The following is a 22440-nucleotide window of genomic DNA, read 5'->3' as shown; positions in this document are numbered from 1 at the left end:
AGCGTAAAGCTGCCGCAAAATGTCAGTGAGATTAATCTCGGTGATGGGAAATGTTATGGATAATGTTCAATACAGTTCAGTTCTGCTTAAGTCTGGATAATTGAGGAAAGCCAGTGTGAGTTTAGTCAAAGCAAGTCATGTTTAACTGAATTGATTGAGCTTTCAACTGAAGACACAATCGGAATTCAGAGGGAATTTGATCCTGGACTTGAAAATGCTGTTGAGAACTTGTCACACAAAAGATTTCGAAGTATAATTGAAGCCCATGAAGTGAAATGCCAGTGATAACATGATGATGAATTTGATTGGGTGACAGGGAATGAGGTTTTTTGAGATGAGGTTAGTTTTACAGCAATATTCTGTATCGGTCTGTTCCAGGAACACTGAAACTCAGCAGGTCTGGCAGCATCTGCGCATAGAAAGCAGTTTCTGCATCAATTTGTGTTTTTATTTCAGATTTCCAGCATTTGCAATTCTTTGTTTGTTGAACACTAGGTGTGCTACAAACTTCAATTTTCACTGTCAAGGTGAGCTACAAAAACAGAAATTGCTGGTGAGAATCAGCAATCTGGCAGCGTAAGTGAAGAGAAAGAAGAGACAACATTTTAGGTCCAGTGAGACTACTCCAATTTCTCGAGCATTTTCTTTATTTTTGCAGGAAACCTTGTGATTGGCCGTGAAATGCAGATACTTCCAGACCATTTGAAAGGATTAATGAGTTAGGTTTCAAGGAGGCTGAGGCATTAGCTTCCCCACTACCAATCAAGGACTCCGTGTTATCTTCTTGAATTCCCTTTTACATTGAAGGGCTATGCCTCTATAGTGAGAAAAGGACTGTGAAGCCTCTCTAACCGATTACACAAATCAACACTTTTCTACACCCTCCCACTGGACTGACACAAACAGGTCTGAACAAGAGTCATACTGAATTTGAAACATTTCTCTCACCTCAGCTGCTGCCAGACCTGCCGGGTTTCTCCAGTATTCTCAGTGTTTGTGTGGAATTTGATGCTGCAGAGGGCTATTGAGGCTGGGTCATTCAGCATATACAAGGCTCAGCTGGACAGATTTTTCACAAGGAAGGGAATCGAAGGTTATGGTGTTAAGGCCAGAAAGTCAATTTGAGAATGATCAGATTAGCTATATTCTTATTAAATGGCAAAGCAGGGGAGAGGTCACATCTGACAAACTTCATTGAGGTTTTTGTGGAAGTGACAAAGAAGATCGATGAGTGTGATAGAAGTGTGTTTTTCTGACTGGAGATCTGTGGCCAGTGGTGTTGTGCAGTGATTTGTGCTGAGACACAGTATATTAATAATTTGGAGGAGAATGTAGGTGATCTGAGATTGTATTGTGTGACATGATCATAAAAACCTAGACTGACACTCGAGTGCAGTACTGAGGGAGTGCTGCAGTATTGGAACTGCACGCCGATCAATGACACTTTGATCCAAACCTCATGTAGGGGTGAATATAAATAAGATCCCACGGCCAATATTATCCCTCATACAACATCAGAACAATTAGATGACCTCTTCACATTGCTGTTAAATGAGAGCCTGGTCTGTAAGGACTGGCAGCCTTATGTTCCCTACTATAACATTGAATACAAGTCTGAAATACTTCATGGACTGTAAGAAGCTTTGAGATATGATTAAAGGTGCTATGCAAATACCAGTCTTTTTATTTGACACACTCAATATATTATTCAGGAGCTTGACAGGGTCCATATACCATGTTATCACTTGTGATGGAGACTCGGGGTTATAAATATAAGACAGTCACTAATATATCTAGTTGCCACCTTCCCCTCTGCTGACCATAAGATTTAGCAGCAGAATGAGGTCATACACCAATCGGGTTTCCTCCACCATTTGATCATGGCTGATATATTTCTCAGACCCCATTCTCCTGCCTTCTCTCTGTAACCCTGGTCCCTTTATTAATCAAGAAGCTACCCATCTCTGTCTTAAACACACTCAATGACTTGGTCATCACATCATTCTGCAACAATGAGATTGACAAATTAAACACCCTCTGGCTGAAGAAGTTCCTCCTCATCTCAGTGAAACAGTCAAAGAATCAGAGATGTTCAGCATAGAAACAGACCCTATGGTCTAACTTGTCCATGCCAACCAGAGATCCTAAATTAATCCAGTCCCATTTGCCAGCATTTGGTCTGTTACCCTCTCATGCCTTTTCTATTCATATTATTATCCAAATGCCTTTTAACTTTGTAACTTTATCAGTTTTCACCACTTCCTCTGGCAGTTGATTACACTTTTATTTTTAAAACATTGCCCTTTAGGTCCCTTTTCTTTTCTTTTTATATAGATATTTTTATTGAAAGAGGTAGATTTCTTTTGTAAAATTACAAAAGTACAACCACAATAAACCAACAAAAACACTTCTCTCTCTCTCTCTGTCTCGCTCTCTCTCTCTCTATATATATTTATATATAAATAACAAAAAAACAAGAAACAATGCAAACAACTATACTCAACTAAAACTGAACAAATCAGAGAATGCAATAAATAAATAAAACTGCTCAGCACAATTAAACATTTGTTCCTGACCTCCAAGAGCATGAGTATTACACATGAATTTATCTGAAGTTCTTCCTTCATGGGCATCAATTTCACTAAATCCGGTCGTCATGGCGGCCCAAAAGCCCGACTTAATATTGTATAGCCCATCTATACAACGTATTCAAGGAGAACGGGTACTCAAGAAATATAGTGCGCAGATTCCTCAAGAACAAACCACAACAAGCAGACCAAACACAGCCAGAAACCCTAACCACCTTACCATACATCAAAGAAGCATCACTCCTTCCATGACAACCGAAAAGACCACTCCCTCCATGACAATCCCACTCCTCCGCCCTTGAGCCCCACCCATCCAACCGACACCAGGACAGAACCCCACTGGTCCTCACCTTCCACCCCACCAAGCTCCATATACAGCGTATCATACATCGTCATTTCCGCCACCTCCAAACAGACCCCACCACCAGGAAAATATTTCTCTCCCCTCCCCTATCAGCGTTCCGAAAGGACCACTCCCTCCGTGACTCCCTTGTCAGGTCCACACCCCGCCACCAACCCAACCTCCACTCCCGACACCTTCCCCTGCAGCCGCAAGAAATGCAAAACTTGCGCCCACACCTCCCCCCTTACTTCCCTCCAAGGCCCCAAGGGATCCTTCCATATCCACCACAAATTCACCTGCATCTCCACATACATCATTTATTGCATCCGCTGCACCTGATGTGGCTTCCTGTATATTGGGGAGACAGGCTGCCTACTTGCGGAACGTTTCAGAGAACACCTCTGGGACACCCGGACCAACCAACCCAACCACCCCGTGGCCCAACACTTCAACTCCCTCTCCCACTCCACCAATGACATGCAGGTCCTTGGACTCCTCCATCGCCAGACCATAGCAACACAACGGTTGGAGGAAGAGCGCCTCATCTTCCGCCTAGCAACCCTCCAACCACAAGGAATGAACTCAGATTTCTCCAGTTTCCTAATTTCCCTCCCCCCCACCTTGTCTCTGTCAAATCCCTTGAACTCAGCACCGCCTTCCTAACCTGCAATCTTCTTCCTGACCTCTCTGCCCCCACCCCCACTCCGGCCTATCACCCTCACCTTGACCTCCTTCCATCTATCGCATTTCCAATGCCCATCCTTCAAGTCCCTCCTCCCTACCTTTTATCTTAGCCTGCAGGACACACTTTCTTCATTCCTGAAGAAGGGCTCATGCCCAAAATGTCGATTCTCCTGCTCTTTGGATGCTGCCTGACCTGCTGTGCTTTTCCAGCAACCCATTTTCAGCTCAGAAATGACAGCCAGACTACTAAGACCCCTCAGAATGCTAGTAGCACACAAACCCACCAAAACTCTCAAACAAAAACTAACAAACTTAAAAGACCCAGTACAACCCATGGACAAAACCAACGTCATCTACAAAATTCCATGCAAGGACTGCCACAAACACTACGTAGGACAAACAGGAAGAAAGTTAGCCATCAGGATACACGAACACCACCTAGCCACAAAAAGACACGACCATCTCGCCCTCGTAGCCCTACACACGGTTGAAAAAAACCACCATTTCGACTGGGACAACACAACTAACCTGGGACAGGCTAAGCAAAGACATGCCAGAGAATTCCTAGAGGCCTGGCACTCCAACCACAATGCCATAAACAAACACATTGATCTAGATACCATCTATCAACCCCTGAGAAAACAAACAGGAAATTACATCACCACAAACCCCAGAAACCCCATCCAGGAGAAAGATATAAATAGAAAGCAGGAGACAACAGCTTCGCTTCACTTGGCGGTCACCACTGATGATGTTACCGAGCCAGGTAATGAAACATCTGGATATCAAACCTACAGCTCAGCGAGCAAACTTACACCCCGACTTAGGATGGCAGATAAATCTATAACCAGATAATCCAAAAAGGGCCATCATATCTTATGCAAATTTTCAGTTTTTCAGTGTACCATATTCGTGAGAAAGTTCAAAGGAACATGTTCCATAATTATACCGCCCCCACCAACACCACTCACCTGCATTCTGCTGACACGCCCCCCCCCCCCACAGATCCCACTGTCACCATCCCCGCCCCCAGAACCCTGAGGGGAACACCACCCCTGTTCATGACTCCACCCCCATTCCCCCCCACCACCACACACATTCCAGTTACAGGCTCCGCCCCCACTCCCAGCTCCACACCCACACCAGATCCCAGCTCCCAACTCTGCCGAGTTTTCACCATTCCCTCTGACCTCCCCTCACTGAAGAAAAACGATCAATCCTCAGCAAAGGACTGACCTTCATCCCCCTCTGGCCACGCACCAATGAATTTAATACACGCCGTGACGTCGGACACTTCTTCCGTTGACTCCGCCTCCAAGCTTACTTTCCCAATCAGGACTCCCGCCCACCTTCCGAGGACCCCTTCGCCCACCTCCAACACACTCCATCCACCTGGACACCCCGTGTTGGCCTATTAGCCACCCTCGGCCTCTTCATTTCCAACTGCCGCCGGGACATTAACCATCTCAACCTGTCTACTCCCCTCCCCCACTCTAACCACTCACCCTCACAACGCGCAATCTTCCAATCCCTCTGCTCCAATCCCGACCTCACCATCAAGCCAGCGGATAAAGGGGGCACAATGGTAGTCTGGCGCACTGACCTCTACATTGCTGAAGCCAAACGCCAACTCGAGGACACCTTTTCCTACCACCCCATCGACCATGATGCCACCCCCCCATCACCAAACTATCATCTTCCAGATCATACAGAACCTTATCACCTCAGGAGATCTCCCACCTACAGCTTCCAACCTCATAGTCCGGGAGCCCCGCACTGCCTGGTTCTACCTCCTTCCCCAGATCCACAAGCCTGACCACCCTGGCCGACCCATTGTCTCAGGGTGCTCCTGCCCCAGTGAACTCATTTCTACCTACCATGATACTGTCCTATCCCCCCTAATCCAGGAACTCTCCACATACGTTCGAGACACCACCCACACCACCCACGCCCTCCACCTCCTCCAAGACTTCCGTTTCCCAGCCCCCAACGCCTCATTTTCACCATGGATATCCAATTCCTCTACACCTCCTTCCGCCATGACCAGGGCCTCCAAGCCCTCCATTTCTTCCCCTCCTGATATCCCCAACAGTACCCTTCCACCGACACTCTCATTCGTCTGGCCGAACTGGTCCTCGCCCTTAACAACTTCTCCTTCGAATCCTCCCACTTCCTCCAGACCAAAGGGATAGCCACGGGCACCTGTAGGGGCCCCAGCTATGCCTGTCTCTTTGTTGGCTACGTAGAACAGTCCATCTTCCGTAATTACACTGGCACCACTCCCCACCTCTTCCTCCGCTACATTGATGACTGCATTGGCGCCACCTTGTGCTCCCGCGAGGAAGTTGAACAATTCATCAACTTCACCAACACATTCCACCCTGACCTTAAATTTACCTGGACCATCTCTGACACCTCCCTCCCCTTCCTGGACCTCTCCATCTCCATTAAGGATGACCGACTTGACACCAACATTTTTTACAAACCCACCAACTCCCACAGCTACCTGGATTGCACCTCTTCCCACCCTACCTCCTGCAAAAATGCCATCCCATATTCCCAATTCCTCCGCCTCCGCCATATCTGCTCCCAGAACCAATTCCACCACAAAACACACCAGATAGCCTCCTTCTTTAGAGACCGCAATTTCCCTTCCCACGTGGTTAAAGATGCCCTCCAATGCATCTTGTCCACATCCCGCACCTCCACCCTCAGACCCCAGCCCTCCAACCGTAAGAAGGACAGAACACGCCTGGTGCTCACCTTCCACCCTACCAACCTTCGCATAAACCAAATCATCCGCCGACATTTCCCCCACCTCCAAACGGACCCCACCATCAGGGATGCATTTCCCTCCCCACCCCTTTCCACTTTCCGCGAAGACTGTTCCCTCTGTGACTACCTGGTCAGGTCCACGCTCCCCTACAACCCACCCTCCCATCCTGGCACCCTTCCCCTGCCACAGCAGGAATGGCAAAACCTGCGCCCACACCTCCTCCCTCACCTCCATCGAAGGCCCTAAAGGAGCCTTCCACATTCATCAAAGTTTTACCTGCACATCTACCAATATCATTTATTGTATCCGTCTCTCCTGATGCGGTCTCCTCGACACTGGGGAGACTGGACGCCTCCTAGCAGAGCATTTTAGGGAACATCTCTGGGACACCCGCACCAATCAACCACACCGCCGTGTGGCCCAACGTTTTAACTCTCCCTCCCACCCATCCGAGGACATGGAGGTCCTGGCGGTCCTTCACTGCCAATCCCTCACCACCAGATGCCTGGAGGAAAAATACCTCATCTTCCACCTCGGAACACTTCAACCCTAGGGCATCAAGGTGGACTTCAACAGTTTCCTCATTTCCCCTTCCCCCACCTCACCCCCAGTTCCAAACTTCCAGCTCAGCACTGTTCCCATGACTTGTCCGACCTGCCTATCTTCTTTTCCACCTATCCACTCCACCACCCCGCCTAATCACCTTCATCCCCTCCCCCACTCGGTACTCTATGCTACTTTCTCCCCACCCCCACCCTCCTCTCATTTATCTCTCCACCCATCAGGCTCTCTGCCTGTATTCCTGATGAAGGGCTTTTGCCTGAAATATCGATTTTACTGCTCCTTGGATGCTGCTTTTCCAGCACCATTCAAATCTAGACTCTGGTTTCCAGCATCTGCAGTCATTGTTTTTATATAATTAGCCTATGCCAAGCCAACAGACCCAGGGCGTTTCCAGAGATCCAATACATCACAATTCTTTCCCTCGCATGAAAAGTGAGAATATTAAGAACTTTTTTTTCCCATGAATGCCTAAAGAAGATAAATTGGGGAGGGCCAGGAGAACAGAGACAGGGTCCCCATTTACTTCGATCCCCAAGAACCTCTCTATTACTCCTGCCACAGCACTCCAATATCTGCCTCAGGCAAGACCATAGACAATGACTGAGACTACTGATATCTACTTTATACTTAGGACATAGTGAAGATACTCCCACCTTAAATTTAGTGAGATGCTCTGGGGCCAAATGTGCGGGCCCTGTGAAGAATCTTAACCTACATGGCATGGCTCCTGTTACAGATTGAAATCTCTCGCATTTTCACAAATGTCCTCCCATGTTTCCATTGACATCTCAACCCCTAGCTCTCTCTCCCAGAACCCACAATGTTGCTCAACATCTTCTGAATGATCACTCCCGAATACATGAAAAACAGTACTAACAGAGAGAGTAATCAGCACACTCTCCTCTGTGACATATCGGCAGGAGTAGATCACAAAGCACAGTTCCTTTTTGAATAAAATCCCTGACCTGACAAAAACAAAAAAGTTCACTGCTGGACAAACCATACTTACAGGTTATTTGGTCAAAGGACATCATTTCACCTTCACATAAATCACGCAGACAGGAGATTCCACTAGCTGTCCATTATCCTTGGCTGAAAACCCAGCAAACCAGGTATGGGGTATGCTGCATTGCCCTCCATGCTTTGACAGTATTAATAATTATTGGATTACGACAATATTCAGTAACCTTCTTCAAATTATCTATGAATAACAGGTAAATGAGGGGGCATTTTGCCAGGGGGCACCAATATCTAGCCATATTGACACCGGATCCTCACAAGCCTAGTCATTAACAAAAGATACAAGAGAACTTAGTTGATATCTTTTAATATCGGGAGGTCCACTCCACCCAACCCACGGGGCAACTGTAATTTAGCCAGCTATGAGAGGCCTCCTACAGCACCATATAAAGGAACTAAACCAACCATGAAATCTCCGGTATGTTTGCCTAGGAAAAATTAAGGGGAGCATTCGTATAGTAAAGAGCAAACAGGGAAGGACATACATTTTAATGACAGCTACTCGGCCTAGCCAGGATATTGGAAGAGCCTCCCATCACTGAAGGTCTTGCTTAATCCTGTCAAACAAATGGGCAAAATTGGCCTGAAGTAACTGATGCCAAAGTAAAGAAATCTGCCGTGACCATTTAAAGGGGAACTATGATTCACCATGCACATCAGATATTCTCCTAAAGCCCCACCCAACGGCATGGCCTCCGGTTTTGAGAAATTAATCTTATACCCCCAAATGAATTGATACATTGTATCAAATGGGGTAGTGAGCCTACTGGATTCGACAAAAAGACAAGAACATCATCCTTATGTGATATGATCTTTTGCGATTTTGATCCCACTTCTGGGGCAGCTATATCAGGATTCCTGCCTCTGCCAGCAGCTCAATCATCAATGTTAAAAGTAGTGGTGAGAGGGGACAATCTTTCCAACTGCGCCTACAGATATTAAAATTACTAGACCTCACACCACCGGTGAGAGCCGCCGCCAGAGGATCACTATAGAGGACCCTCACCCACCAAATAAAAACCTCCCCTAAAACAAATCATTCAAGGGTAGAAAAGAAAGTGGCCACTCGATCCAATCAAATGCCTTTTCTGCATCGAAGGAGATCACCAGTCCCTGAACTGACTGCTGCTGACACACTTGAATCATATTCAGTAGCATACTGATATTATTGGAGGATCTACAGCTTTTTTATAAAACCAGTCTGGCCGTCTCTAACAATGGAAGAAAGCAGAGTTTCCACCTTAATGCAAGATGCTTGGACAAGATTTTAAAATCAGCATTTAAATGTGAGATGGGCCTATAGGAGACACATTCCTCTGGGGTCGTCACTTTCTTAAGGATAAGAGAAATATTAGCCGTTCTTCAGGATGGCAGGAGGCAATCGTGGCTGTACAAGTAATTATATATGTCTAACATCTATTTATAAATTAGTTGTAAAACTTGTCAGGAAGACCATCAGGGCCAGGCACCTTCCCACTCTGCATCTACTTCACAGCTTCCTGTATCTTTTGCTCTGTTAAAGGGGCATTGAGGAAAGATGCCTGTTCGGAGGTAACACCTGGAAGATTCAGGTTCTTAAAGAAGGACTCCATCTTAGCCCTCACAATGTTCAGGCTGGTATAGTTCAAAATGAAATTTTCAAAATGCAGCATTGAGCTTTTTAGAATCACAAGTAACCATCACAGCCCCATCCCTAATTGAGGTAATCAATTTGGGGGACATTCTTTCTCCTGGCAAGAAATGCTAGATACCTGCCTGGCTTTGTTTTGCAAAGAAAAGTTCCTTCCTTGCTGTTTGTGTGAGCGTGGAGTTCAAGGTGGACTGAAGAGCTGTAACCCACTGCAGCTTAGCCACTGATGGCCGATCAAAATATATCTTCCCTGTTGTTTTTAGCCGTGCCTCAAGCAGGCATTGCTGCTCCCCCTTCTGTCATTTCTGACTGGCAGAATAAGAAATAATTACCCCCCAGTCATAAGCCTCAGCTGTGTCTCAAAGAATAGATGGGTAACTGGCAGTATCTGAATTGGTGGCTCACAATACCTTAAATTCATTAAAGAAATAGTCAACGAACTTAGTGTCCTTAAGTATAAAGGGATCCATTCACCAGTGTCGAGAGCCTGTAACATTGCCCTGAACCTCAACCTCTAAATGTACGGCAGCATAGTCAGAAATAGTAATTTTTCCAATTGTACACGATGTTACTAAATACAAGGATTACGCAGGAGTTACGAAAAGATCAAACCTAAAATGACACTTGTGCAGATTAGAAAAAAATCATAATGTCTCTCCCCGTGGGATGCAGATGCCTCCAAACATCCATCAATTCCACTTCATCACATAAGTCCACGAGTTGCTCAGATTGTAAGGAAAGTGTTGAGGGGCCTCAAGGCATTCTATCCACCATGGGATCCATAAGGCACTGAAAGCTCCCCCTATAATAATCTGCCGTGCAAGAGCCATCAGTTTGGAGAATGCATTGATCAAAAATTTAAAGGGATGTACCAGGGACAATAACTATTTAAAATACCATCCCCTCCTCCATGTATTGAGGCTTTAAGAATGACAAACTGCCCATACTCATCTTTAATCTGAACAAGCAACTGAAATGGAAGATTCTCCTGAATATGTATGGCCTCTCCCCTACTCCTAGTATTGAAGGAGGAGACATAGACCTGATCAAACCCACCATGCTGCAATTTCAAACGTTCCTTCTCATCAAGGTGAGTCTCCTGCAAAAAGGCAATGTCCACTCTCTCCTTTCTAAGTGAAGAAAACATCTTTTTTCTTTTAACCGGCAAATGGCTCCCTCTAGTGTTCCAGGTACACCATTTGAGGACACAATTAGCCATGACTCTCTATAACAGCTTTTGAAGTCCAAAAAGGAAGAATTTGATTTCTTAATTGCTAAACATAAACAAAAAAAGACTCATGAAGCCTAAAAAAAACATAAGCTCAAACTACTACAACTATAACACTAGTTACTACATGTACAGAAAAAAAACAAAACAACAAACAAAACCTCACTTAGTGAGGGGCTCTATCCCCTGCCCACAGGGGGCACTTAAAGATCCCAAAAACACCTTCATAACTTCTTCCAGCTTGAGCCACATCCCAGTTGAAAGCCAAGAAAGGAAAGAAAATAAAAGTAATATTAACAACAAAATTAAAGGTAGGCACTCTACCCATCTCCAAATATACATTACCACCCATTGATATCAGGAAAAAATATTCAACAACAATTTCTTTCAGAAAAGGAGAGAGACAGAAAAGAAAAAACAGAGACACTCTTGTCCACATCTTTTCAGTCATCCAGTCTATTTTAAAGCATCCAAAAAGTTTTTCACTTTTTCTGAAGAGTCAAATGAGAGCACAGCCCCATCATAAGTGAAACAAAGGATACCTCAAGGAATACTGGATATCAAGATCACTCAGTCTTCTCTTGGCTTCATCAAAGGACTCCCGTTTATGAATCACTGCCGAAGAAAAGTCCTGGAAGAACATTATCCCAGACCCTTTGTGAATTAAGGCCTGTGGATCCTTCCCCTTCATTCTGGAGGCCTCCATACCTTTAACTTTGTCCCTGTAACTGTAGAGTCGCACTAGGACCACGCATGGACACTGGTCCGAACTGGTTCTTTGTACTGTGACTGGATGGGCCCTCTAAGCTTTCACCCAGCCTGACACAACCTCCAAGCCAAGAAATCATGGCAGCCAGCTCTCAAAAGAGCTCACTGGCTGATCACCCTGCGCTCCCTGCGGCAGCCTCACAATGCGGAGATTGTTCCACCTCCCTCTGTTCATGAGGTTGTCGACTTGCTCAAGTAAGGTATGGTCCAGCTTCTTGAGACCTCAAATTTGTTTCCTTGAAGAGTTGATCATGGTCACTGAAGCTGTGATCTTTCATTCAACCTCCTCCATTCAGCGTCAAAGGCCTTCGAACTGCTCCTTGTGTTAGTGGATCAAGGCCGAGATTGGGTCCAATGGAACATCTCCTCGATCGATGACTTGATCATTTCTCATTGTTTCACAAACCCTGCAGTCAGGGCCTGATGGGTGAGCGACTCCGACAGACTAGTGGATGAGGCTGCAGCTGCGGCTGCAGGAGCGTTCGACATCTCCAGTGAGTTCCCCGTGTGTTGGGACTCATTCAAATGTTTACAATTTATCATATTTCTTTAATAGAACAGACTTTGTAAAAATTGGTAAAGGTTCTGTTGCTCTTTAAACACTGATTTTCACAAAAATAACTTAGGTGGGGAGGGTGAAGTTGTTACTTTGCCTGAGTTGAGATACAGAGCTCAACAAAGCAGACCTTTCAAATCGCCACCATCTTGGATTCCCCAGGTTCCTTTTCAAATTGTCCCTTCTCACCTTAAACCTGTGCTCTCTAGTTTTGGACTCCTCTACCCTGGAAAAAAAGACCAGGGCTATTTACTCTATCTGTGCTCTGCATGGTTTTATAAGCTTCTGTAAAGTCACCTTCAGACTCCAAAGCTCCACGAAAAATAGCCCCAGCCTATTCAGCCTCTCCCGACTGCTCAAACCTTCCAACCCTCGTAACATCCTTGTAGATCTTTTCTGAACACTTTCATTTTCACAACATCTTTCTCTCGCTGAGACCAGAATTGAATGTGACTGAGTTTTTTTTTGAAGAATTAATGAATAGGATTGTTGAGGGCGCAGTGGTGGGTTTCATCTATGTGGATTTCAGTAAGGTATTCAACAAGGTTCCTCATGGTAGACTGGGTAACAAGGTTAGATCACATGGAATGCAGGGAGAACTAGCCATTTGGATACAGGACTGGCTTGAAGGTAGAAGACAGAGGGTGGTGGTGGAGTTTACTTTTCAGACTAGAGGCCTTTGACCAGTGGAGTGCCAAAGGATCATTGCTATTTCCATTGCTTTTCATCATATACATATGATTTGAGTGTGAACATTGGTGGTAAAGTTAGTAAGTTTGCAGATGACACCAAAATTGGAGGCATAGTCAACAATGAAGAAGATTGCCTCAGAGTACAATGGGATCTTGATCAGATGAGTCAAGGGACTGAGGAGTGGCAGATGGAATTTAATTTAGATAAATGTGAGGTGCTGCATTTTGTGTTGATGAACAAAGAGACCTTATAGTGCAGATTTGTAGGTCTTTGAAAGTCGTGACGCAGGTAGATAGGATAGTGATGCAGGTGTTTGGTATACTTTGCTGTAATGGTCAGAGCATTGCGTACAGGAGTTGGAGGTCATGTTGCAGCTGCACCGGATATTAGGCCACTTTTGGAATACTGTGTGCAGTTCTGGTCTCCTTCCTGTAAGAAGGATGTTGTGAAACATGAAAGGATTCACAGAAGACTTAAAAGGATGTTGCCAGTGTCAGAGCTTTTGAGCTAGAGAGAGAGACTGAATAGGCTGGGTTTGTTTTCCCTGTTCCCTCCCTGGAGACTGGGGGTGGGAGTGGATGGGGAGGATCTCAAACAGGTTTTTAAAATCATGAGGTGCATGGATGGGATAAATAGACAAGGTCTTTTCACAAGGGTGGGAGAATCCAGAACAAGAGAGCATAGGTTTAGGGGAAAGCTTTGAAAGGGACTTAAGAGTCAACTTTTTCATGCAGAGGGTGGAGTGTGTATGGAATGAGCTGCCAGAGGATGTGTTGGAGGCTGTACAATTACAGCATTTAAAAGGCATCTAGAAGGGTATATGAATATGAAGGGTGAAGAGAGAGATATGTCAAATGCTGACATTTGGGACTAGATTAATTTAGGATACCTGGTCGGCGTGGGCAAGTCTGTTTCTGTGTTGTACATCTTCATGACTCTTTGACTGCATAACATCTCATTTTCAGACGAGGCACTTAAGAGCCTTCCAGACTTAATATTGGGTTCAACGCCTTTAAATTGTGAACTGTTTCTTTCCTTTCATTTAGCTTTTCCCCTCCCCCATGCCACTTACTGACCTTTCAAGTCTGGCAGGAGACACACCATTGCACTGCCTTTCTCACATTCCAATCACTTGCTGTAAACCACTAACAGTTTTTCTCCATCAGGAACCTCCACCCCACTATCCCACCATCCCCACTCCCAAACTGTAGCATAAATGCTGTCCCTCAACACTTCACTTCAGCTCTGATGAAGAGCTATCAAGACTTGAATCGTTAGCTTATTGTTTCTCCTTGGATGCTGTATGACTCACTGTGATCTCCAGCATGTGTTGCTTTCAGTGTCCAGTCTCCTAGTTCAGTCAGAGCACTCCACGCTACCCCCACCCCCATCTTTCCTCTCCAGAGACACTTGGACAACTCCCAGACTCCTCCCGGTCTTCAACCCCACCTTCACCTGCAGTAATCGCTCCTTGATGTGAATCCCTCTGATCTTAGGATACATCCCCAGAGATCAAATCTCTCCAGGGAGTCAGGCAGAGGCTGCTCTGTGTCTCCGAATCTCACACCGCTCCGATCCTCAGACAGGATGATTCACTGCATTCTTATCCAGAGTCAGAGAGGCTGGAGTTATGGGAGAGATCAAATAATACCACCAGAGAGAGGGGCAGAGTAGAGTGGGAAAGGTTTGTGGGCAGCAGAAGTTCTGAGAGTGATGGAGAGTGAGAACAGGTGAGCAATGGATAGGAGATGGGAATGGAGGGGAAAATGAGGTGACCAGGAGGAGGGAAGTTGAAAGGTAAAGGGTTGAAGAGAGAGAGAGAGAGAGAAGGTAGTGACTGAGGATAGTGGAGGATTAATGGACAGGTAGATCAGGGGAGGAAAGAATGAGGTGCATGACCTCATTTCGAGGGAAGTTGGTGGGGAAGGGATGAGTGAAGGGACAGCCGATGGAGAGGATAGTGAGGGGGTAAGAGTGGGAGGAAGAGAAGTGAAGGGTTGGTGAACTAGTCAATGTGGATGGAGCAGGGGAAGGAAAGAATGTAATGAGGGGGAAAGTGACAGAGAGAGGGAAAGCAACAGAGAGAGAGTGAAGAAAGTGTGGGTGTGTGTGCATGAGGGGCCAATTGAAGAGAACAAGAGGTGAGTGAGGCAGAGGGGAAGGGATGTCACTGGAAAGGGATGGGTTGTGGGAAAGGATAGGTTGTGGAAAGAGTCGGGGTTAAATGGGAGATGGGAACGGCAGTTCAGGCTCCACAGAAGTTGTGTAGGAATGGGATGGAATGGGAGTGTGGATAGGGGAGGGGGTGAGGGTGTGAAGGAAGTGGATGGGAAGATTGATGCGAATGAAGAGGAAGAGGGGCAGGAAACTGGGAGGGACAGTAGTGAAGTGAGTCAGGTAATGGATGACTGTGGAGCCAGAGAATGAGTAGAAGCAATCGGAGTGGCCAGAGGACAAGGCGAGGGTGAGTAAGACGACAGGAGATGGTGGGAGAGCGAAAATGCTGAGTGGTGTGTGGGAGGGAGAGTGAGGAAGTGGTGGCAGATTGCAGGGGAAGGGGGAAGATAATGGAGTAGATTGAGGGTGTGTGGAATGTGAAGAATAGAGGAAAGGGAAGGATAGGCATGAGGTGGGCACAGGGGAGTGATGTGTAAGGAGTGGGAGAAGGGGCGTAGGATGTGAGGAGTGGGAAAAGAAGACAGGGAGGAGAGGCTGGGAGATAGTAGAAAGTGGGGATGGGAGAGTGATGGTAAGTGGGAGGGAAATTATTGTAAGGGCAGGAAATCAATGTTGGGGAGAAGAGTGCGAGGGAGAGGAGGGCAAGGGCAGAGGAGAATGAGCAGAGGGAGTGGGGAGGGGGAAAGTTGCCCAGTATCATGTTGGCCCCAAACAGCTCTCAGATATGGATCAAACACGCTCATCACCATGAAATCCATCACAGATTCTATAGCAACCAGAGAGAGAGAAAGAATCCGATCCATCTATCTTCACACCATTACTTTTGTTTCATTCATAATAATATAAACAGAAAGGCAGGCCAACAGAGAGAGTCTCAGAGAGTGAAACAAATAGACAGAGAGGGAGAGACACAGAAACACAGAGAAAATGACAGGGACAGCCAGATGTTCGAAAACTCGGGAAGTGATTTGCATTTCTCTCAATACCAACCTGTGACAGTGGAGTAACCTCAAAGTACAAGCTCTCCACTTGTGCTGAGCTCCCTCAGTACAGTGCAGTCTCTCACAGCATGGAGTCTCTGACAATGTAAAGTTCCCTCAGTTCTCATCTTCCAACAATAGGGCACTTCCTCTGTATGTAATTGCCTGGATGAGGGCAGCCTCAGGAACATTTAAGAAGTTTGACATTATCCAGGAAAAGCAGCCTACTGGATAATCCCCCTGTCCACCACGTTTAACATTCACTGTCTTCAAAAGCACATTACTGAGAATGTGTATCTTCTCCAAGATGTGATGCAGCAACTTACCAAAGCAAATTTGCTACCACCTTCCAAATCTTAAACCCGGAGAAACTTAGGAGGATCAGGTCTGCGGGTATACTACAACCATCAAGTTCCCACCCAAGATACTCATTATCCTGATTCGGAAATATATCACAGTTTGTTCAGTCTGAAAAAAAAGCTTGAGAAACAAGTGGTGGTCTGGCCAACAAAGCCCAAATTCCTCAAGGAGTAAAAATACCTCAGTTATATAACTCAGTGTTTGTTGAGCTGCTTATTCCACCAGAGAAAGGATGAAATCCAAACAATTTTTTGAATGCACGTTTGTTCTTCTACTGTACACGGTACTGGTCTCTGTCCTTCTGGAGGTTTCTAATGGTGTGGACACAAAGTGTGAGCTCCTGTAAAGTGAAACCCATTCCTGCAACGGGAATAAAGGGATCATTACGGTCCTGGATCAGCCACATTCTGGTCCACTTATGATTTCTTGCCCTTGGAACCTACACTTCCCTTCACCCGGGGTGTATGAGCTTTCATCCTTCCACACCCCGGCCCTCTCAGTCTCCGAGCCGGGACAGTTCAGTTCCAGGACTGACTCCCATCCATCTCTTAAATTGAGTGCAAGATACAGGAGCTTCCCACTGGGAAAGAGGGTGGGATCAGGGCAAATTACACCAGAAATGACAGAAGCTGAAATCAACCACTAGTTAACTGATTGAAATCCATTACAAAATTCAGCAAAGGTGATAAAATGGAGAATTGCTCTGAGCTTTTCATTTCATTTCTGATTTCAGCTCTACTTCTCCAATCAGCAATGGTTAGATTTCATAGATTCCCCATCACATGGAAGCAGGCCACTCAACCCAACGAGTCCACACCAAGCCACCGAAGAGCATCCCATTCAATGCTATCCCCACTACCCTACCACAGCATTTCCCATGGCTCATCCATCCAGCCTGCACATCTATGGACACTGGGGACAATTTAGCATGGCCAATGGACTTGACCTGGACATCATTTGGACTGTGGAAGGTAACCATAGGAAGCAGAGGTAACCCACACCGACATGTGAGAATGACCAACCTCCACACAGACAATCACCAGAGGCCGAAATAAAACCTGGGTGTTATAAGGTAGAAGTGCTAATGTCAACCTCAAACTGTTGAGGGCTGGAAATAGACCAGGAGAACCTTTATCCGAGCCCCTCAATCAGTTCTTCTCCAAGTCTCCATGTGTTAGCTCATATTTATCATCACTTTCACTATCTGACACACAGTGTATTGATTGCACAGAGTGAAGACATGACAGGTTTTGAGAAGATTTATAGCTCAGGTTGACATTCTGGATGTAAGTGTTCTCACTGAGCTGGGAAGGTTCATTTTCAGATGTTTTGTCACCATACTCGGTAACATCATCGGTGAGCCTCCGGTGAAGTGCTGGTGTTATGTCCTGCTTTCTATTTATGTGTTTCAAAGGGATTGCTCTTTAAATCTGAGATGAGGAGGATTTATTTCAGTCAGAGGGTGGTGAATCTGTGGAAGTCATCACCGCAGAACACTGTGGAGGCCAAGTCTCTCCGTATGTTGAAGACAGAGATTGATAGATTTGTGATTAGTAAGGGGATCAAGGGTTACAGGTAGAAGGCAGGAGAATCAGGTTGAGAAACATATCATACATGATCAAACGGCAGAGCAGACCAAATGATCCGAATGGTCCAATTCTGCTCCTATATCTTATATGGTTCAGGGCATGTGCTGACGGAAAGACACAGATTTGTTTTCTTCCTGATTTCCAATCCTGAACAGCAGTCCTGTCAGTTACAGCACTTCATGGGCATATCCAAATGTTACTTAAATGTGGAGAAGCATTTCTCCCTCTTGCACCACTTCATGCCGTGAGTTCAAGGTTCCTCCCCCATGGGTTTCCTGCACAGTATGTTCGGATAAATGTACCTCCCTCAGGAAGTCAGCCAGTAGCTCCCTCACTCCAGAGATTTGAGGGCAAATTCCATGCTAACATCTGCCCTTCAATACAGAAAATAAAAACTTACATTGATTTCGCAGCTTTCATGAGGTCAGGATGCCTCAAAATTAGTCATAAAGATTTATAGCTCAGGAAAAGGCCCTTCAGCATGGTGGCACAGTGTTTAGCTACTACTGCTTCATAGCACTAGGGTCTGAGGTTCAATTCTAGAGTCAGCAATTGTCTACATGGAGTGTTCTGGTTTTCTCCCACAATCACAAAGATGTGCAGGTCAGATGAATTGGAAGGCTGGCTAGTTTGTATGTAATCTGATCTCATCCATGGCTGTCAAAAACAAATACCTCCTTATTGTAATCCCATTTTCCAGCATTTAGCTCATAGCCTGTATCCCTCGGCATTGCAAGGATGCACAAAAAGGTCCTTAAATGTTCTGAGGATTTCTGCCTCCACCATACTGACAGGCATTTAGTTCCACATTCCCACCACCCTCTAAATGACAATGTTTTCACTGATAACTCATTTAAAATTCTGCTTGCCTTAAATCCCCCCATCATTGATCTCTCCACCCAAGGAACAAGTTCTTTCCTGTCTACTCTATCTATGCTCCTCAAATTTTATACATCTCAGTCACATTCTCCCTCAGTCACCTCTGCTCCAAGGAAAACACCGCTAATATCCCTGAAACTCCCTAGCCCAGACAACATCCAGGTAAATATCCTCTGCACCCTCTCCAGTTAAAATGCCTCTCTCTTATTATGTGGATTCTAGAACTGCACACAATGGTCTAGCCGTTCCAGCATAACCCCCATAGTCTTAAACAAGATTCCTCTGAACCTTTGTGCTTCCCAGGATCCTACAATGCATAATGTATTCGCTTGCAATGTTTATCCTGCCAAAATGCATCACGTCATATTTATCTAAATTTAATTCAATTTGCTGCTGATCATTCCATCTGTACATCCGCATGTACTCTAAGGTTATCCTCTTCATTGTTTACCATCTACCAATTTTTGTATTTTCTGCAATTTTACTTCTCAACCCTTCTTCATTTAAGTCTAAATCATTTATATAAACCACAAACAGCCAGCGTCCTTACACTGACTCCTATAGAACCTGACTGGACACACACTTCCAGTCAGAAAAACACTCCTCAACCATCATCTTCTGCTTCCTGCCACTCAGCCAACTGTTGATTAAATTAGTCGAATTTCTTTTGATTCCATGGGCTCTTATTTTTCGCTCTCAGTCTCCCATGTGGGTCCTTATGAAAAGCCTTGCTGAAATCTCAGTCGATTACCTCAAAAGCATTGTCCTCATTGAGACAGCTGATCATCAGTTTGGAAAATTCAATCAAGGTGATCAGATATGACCTCCACTTAACAAAGCCATGCTGACTGTTCTTGATTAATGCCTGCCTCTCCATGTGCAGATTAAATCTGTCTCTCAGAACTGCTTCCAGTCATTTCCCCACCACTGAGGTTAAACTGACCTCGTAGCCAATAAAGTGCCTTTGCAAAGGTGGGATAAGAATGTTACAACGCAGCGAACACTAAACCCAGGTAATGAAATGGCACTCCTGCTCTGACCCCATCAACTAGTTCAAACACTGAAACATGGCATCTTGCCCCACGACCTTTATCTTTGAAAAAAGACTGACCTTCAAAAACTTGGAGTTCTGAGGACCCATCAAATCAGATTTCTCTCCATAGATGCTGCTGAGCTTTTCCAGCAATTTCTGTTTTTATTTGCAAAACTTTGTACTCTTCCTCACAACAGGCTGTGGAGGCAACCAGTTACATCGTAACGACTTACATTTATGTCGTACCTTTAAGATTATTGCTTTGCAGAAGGAATATATATTTCCATTTACCACTGATGCTCATCGGACAGTGATCAGAGTTTGGGAAAAAGAGGAAGGTTCAGGAAGCGTCTTGACATAGGAGAGACGCAGAGATTCAAAAAGAAAGACTTGCATTTGTTAAGCACCTTACAGGACCACTCACTGTGTCAAAGTGCTTTGCTGCCAATTAAGTACTTTTGGAGTGTAGTCAATGTTGTGTTATAATCATTGCAGCCAATTTACACACAACAAGCTCTCTCAAACTGTGATGAGATGATAACAAGATCATCTGATTTTTGTGACCATCTATTTCAGTGTCAACTGCAAGCCTACTAAACATGCATCCTATATTCAAATCCAAATGATTTATATTACTAATAAAACAAAGCAGTGAACCCAACACTTATCCTTGCAGCTCACTGCTGGTCACAGGCATTCCAAAAGCTACCTTCCATCCCCACACTCTATCTCCTACCTTCTAGCTAATTTTAAATCCAAATGGCTAGTTCTTCCTGTATTTTATGTGATCTAATCTTGTTCACCTGTCTATCATGTGGAACATTGTTGAACGCCTTACTGAAGTCCATATAGACAATGCCCACCACTCTGCCTTCATCAAACATCTTCACCGATTCTTCAAGAAAACTCACTCAAGTTTGTGAGACATGATGTCCCATGCACAAAGCAAAGTTGACTATCCCTAATCCATCCTTCACTTTCCAAAAACACGGAAATCAAATCCTTCAGAATCCAATCACATCTACATGCCAGCCACTAATGTAGGCTCATCATTCTACAGGCCTCTGACATTTACTCACCACCTTTCTTAAATAATGGCATCACATGAGCCAACCTCCAGTCTTCTCTGCCTCACACATGGTTAATGATGATACAAATATCTCAGGAAAGGGCACAGCAAGCACTTCCCTCGCTTCCTAGAAAGTACAGCTGATCTGGTCCTGGGAATTTATTCACCTTTATGCATTCAAATGGTCATCCCTTCATCACACAATCCAAAAATATGCCAGTTATGTGGATTGGCCATGGGGAATGCAGGGTTACAAGAAGATGTCAGTGAGAAGGTCTGGGTGGGATGTTTTTTTTTTGGAGCATCAGTGTGGATTCTGATTGAATTAAATTTGCTGGACTCAAGACAGGAAGAGATAAGATGTGTAGGGCAGGAGCAGCCAGAAACAATAGGTCTGCACGGGCAATCTTGTTTGTGGATTTTGGGAAGGAGATAGAAGCAAGTTGTTCAGGATTTGGAGCCTATCATCTTGGAGGCAGTGGGGGAGAGATCACCAGATGTAATGAGGTTGGTGACCGGACATTAACCGCCTCAACCTGCCTACCCCCCTCCCCCACTCTAACCTCTCGCCCTCACAACACGCAGCCCTCCAATCCCTCTGCTCCAATCCCAACCTCACCATAAAGCCAGCGGATAAAGGGAGCGCAGTGGTAGTCTGGCGCACTGACCTCTGCACCGCTGAAGCCAAGCGCCAACTCGAGGACACCTCTTCCTACTGCCCACTCAACCATGACCCCACCCCCATCACCAAACTATCATCTCCCAGACCATACAGAACCTCATCACCTCAGGAGATCTCCCACCCACAGCTTCCAACCTCATAGTCCGGGAACCCCGCACTGCCGGTTCTACCTCCTTCCCAAGATCCACAAGACTGACCACCCTGGCCGACCCATTGTCTCAGCATGCTCCTTCCCCACTGAACTCATCTCTACCTACCTCGACACTGTCCTATTCCCCCCTAGTCCAGGAACTCCCCACATATGTTCGAGACACCACCCACGCCCTCCACCTCCTCCAAGACTTCCGTTTCCCTGGCCCCCAATGCCTCATCTTCACCATGGATATCCAATCCCTCTACACCTCCATCCGCCATGACCAGGGCCTCCAAGCCCTCCATTTTATCCTCTCCAGACGTCCCCAACAATACCCTTCCACCGACACTCCCATTCGTTTGGCCGAACTGGTCCTCACCCTTAACAATTTCTCCTTTGAATCCTCCCACTTCCTCCAGACCAAAGGGGTAGCCATGGGCACATGTATGGGTCCCAGCTATGCCTGTCTCTTTGTTGGCTACGTAGAACAGTCCATCTTCCGTAATTACACCGGCACCACTCCCCACATCTTCCTCCACTACATTGATGACTGCATTGGCGCCACCTCGTGCTCCCGCGAGGAGGTTGAGCAATTCATCACCTTCACCAACACATTCCACCCTGACCTTAAATTTACCTGGACCATCTCTGACACCTCCCTCCCCTTCCTGGACTTCTCCATCTCCA

This window comes from Chiloscyllium punctatum, chromosome 30, assembly GCF_047496795.1.
Source record: "Chiloscyllium punctatum isolate Juve2018m chromosome 30, sChiPun1.3, whole genome shotgun sequence".
Lineage (NCBI taxonomy): Eukaryota > Metazoa > Chordata > Chondrichthyes > Orectolobiformes > Hemiscylliidae > Chiloscyllium > Chiloscyllium punctatum.
Note: the sequence above shows the minus strand (reverse complement) of the source record.